Raw genomic sequence first — 3,263 nt, forward strand, 5'->3', positions numbered from 1 at the left:
CTTGGCATAGGGTTTGGTCCTTGGAAGAAGTTGAATAGTTGTATCAATAGTTGATTGAGAATTAGGGATTGCTAGTTGGCTTGGAGTGCACTAAAGCTAGGTTCACATAAGGTGAAGCTAGGACTTGTGACTCAAGTTGATTGCTTTCATTTGACTTCCCTCTATACCTAGGGGTTAACTAAATGAAGCAAGGCTTAATTGTTGTCAACATTGAATGGACTATAAGGATAGAATTTCCAATGCCAACCCTAAGCCAAGTCTTTTGATAATTGATTGTTTGTTTCTCATTGCTTTGCTAAAACCTTCAAAGAATTCCAACAAGGCTTACTAAATCAATAAGATGCATACTTTGGCAATTCCAAGGGAGAACGACTCGGGAGATTAGTACTCTCGGATATAGATTGTAGATTTGGTTGATGAAGGATTTTGCGTCGGTTTAGACTATACTACGATTGATCATTTGAAAATTTCTATACCGACAAAAATTCATTTGTCAAAATGGCGCCGTTGCCGGGGAAACTTGCTTAGTGTGCCATGTTATTGTTTTGGATTAAGCATGTATATATGTACATAGTTGCACTTCATTGTAAATTGCTCAATTGACTAACCCCTCATCGTTACAATGAATTCCATTTCCCCTTCATTGCATGACGCGTTCACAACCGAATCCGAGCTTAGCCCCTTTTGATCCGGAAATAGAACGAACTTTGTTTCATATTAGACAAGCTCGGAGGCGGCTAAGATTTGGAAAAGGTGAAGAGGTTTTCACCACCTCAACCACCTTACTAGAAGTGAACATTGAACCGTCACTCAAAGAAGGCATTAATCATACCCCCATCATTCTCACTAACAATTCTTCTTTTGTTTTAGGTACTAATACCATGGACGCTCCAAGGAGAGTTACCATCAAGGAAGCGGGTGCACCGGATTATGTCCTTCAACCCCTTCATGTAACTCACCCCAATTTGAATGCGAACTTTGAATTGAAGACCGCTTTGATCAACCTCCTACCCAAGTTTCACGGGCTTCCCGCACAAGACCCTATTCGACATCTCAAGGACTTCCATCGCATATGCTCAACTACTAGACGGGAAGGGTCCGATGAAGTTGCTATATGGTTGTTTGCTTTCCCTTTCTCTCTTGAGGACAAGGCCAAAGAATGGTTCTACACTCTCTCTAGTGAAGTTACCTCCGATTGGGACCTACTTAGAAGGGGGTTCTTGGATAAATTCTTACCCCCGGAGAAGATGGATAGGCTAAGGAAGGAAATGTCTTGTATTGTGCAAGGTGAGACGGAACCACTCTATGAGTATTGGGAACGGTTTCGCAAACTACTAGATGCATGCCCTAATCACATGCTCGACACTCAAGTATTGCTTGGATACATATGTCAAGGGATGCGAGAGCAAGATAGAACCCTCTTGGACACTTCTAGCAATGGTTCTTTGTCCAAATATAAAACCGCGGAGGAGGCATGGCAACTTATTATTGACTTAGCCGAATCCAATCAACATATGAGGCGAAGAGTCAACCGTCCAAGGACCGTGAACGAGGTATCAACTAGTAGTGAAGCCACCGCTCTAACTCAATCCTTGAATGAGATGACATCCGTCTTGAGGCAACTCCAATTGAACCAACAACAACCACAACAACCTCAATCATATCAACAACACCCTCCACCATCTCAACAACACAACCAACAACAATTGGTCCCTCAAAGAGTATGTGGCATTTGCTCTTGCTACTCTCACTATACGGATGAGTGCCCAAACCTTCAAGAAGACAACACTTTGGCGGCCACCCATAATTTCTATGACCGCCCTAATCAAGGGTACTACCAAGGAGGTAATCCTAACCAAGGGCACCCTTATCAAGGAGGAGGCTACAACCAAGGAAGTGGACACAATAATCAAAATTGGAAAGACAATCATCAACAAGGGAATAGGGACAACAACAACAATGGAGGTCAAAGATGGAATAACAACTCGCAAAATTTCTCACAAAACCGACCATACAACTTCCAAAATCAACCATACAACCAACAAAACTCACAAAGAAACTACCAAACATACCAACCACCACATCAAAGACCACCGCCCAACCAATCACAAACTCCTCAACTCACATATGCAACCACCCCCTCCAACCAAGACGAAACACTCCGGACCATTATCCAAGGCCAAAAGGAATTACAAAACACACTTGCTTCCGGCCTCACCGGCCTCACCTCTACACTACAAGCTCTTCTTGCACATATGGACACACCATCGACCTCTACTCCTCAACCCCCAATCCAAAGTGTCATTCCCTCTCAACCTCAACCAAATCCAAAAGGGGGCATCAATGCCATCACCCTTAGATCCGGTACACAACTAAAAGAAAAGGAAGCAAAGGACCCAAGTCCTATCACAACCGCCCAAGAGGAAGAGAGAATAGATATAGAAGAGGTAGTGGAATAGGAGGTAGTGGAAGAGGAGACACCACAAGCCATAGTTGAGGATGAAGCCCAACCAACAAGGGAGACAACCAAGACCAAAAGAACCTTGGAAGAAGGAATTGCTCAACCACTTCCATTTCCAACACTTGCAAAGAAAGCTAAAAAGCGCATGGAACTCGACCCCAAAATGGTAGAAATGTTTAAGAAAGTTGAGGTAACCATCCCCCTCTTTGATGCCATCCATCAAGTTCCTAGATATGCCAAATTCCTCAAGGATTTATGCATAAACAAGGATAGAATTCTTGAATTGGAAACCATCCCATTGGGGAGTTCTATTTCCGCTTTGATGGGAACATTACCGGAGAAGTGTGATGACCCGGGCCCTTGTATGGTCACTTGCACCGTCAATGGAGTTCAATTTAGAGATTGTATGTGTGACCTCGGAGCATGTGTTAGCATCATGCCGCTCTCCGTTTATCGGGTATTGAACTTGCCCCCACTAAAAAGGTCGACGGCAAGATTTGTCCTAGCGGATAAAAGCATAATAACCGTAGCGGGTGTTGCGGAAGATGTATTGGTGAATATAAAAGGGTTGGTGTTTCCGATTGACTTCTATGTCCTTGAAATGCCGTCAAGCGAAACCGAGAGAGCATCCTCTATCCTACTTGGAAGGCCCTTCTTGAGAACTTCTAGATTTAAGCTTGATGCTTACTCGGGGAACTACTCATTTGAAATTGATGGAAGAATTGTAAGCTTTAGCCTAGAGGAAGCAATGAAACATCCACCGGAGAACCACTCTCTATTTCGGTGTGACCCAATCGATAAC

Source organism: Arachis ipaensis, chromosome B10, assembly GCF_059453495.1.
Source record: "Arachis ipaensis isolate K30076 ecotype BB chromosome B10, ASM5945349v1, whole genome shotgun sequence".
Classification (NCBI taxonomy): domain Eukaryota; kingdom Viridiplantae; phylum Streptophyta; class Magnoliopsida; order Fabales; family Fabaceae; genus Arachis; species Arachis ipaensis.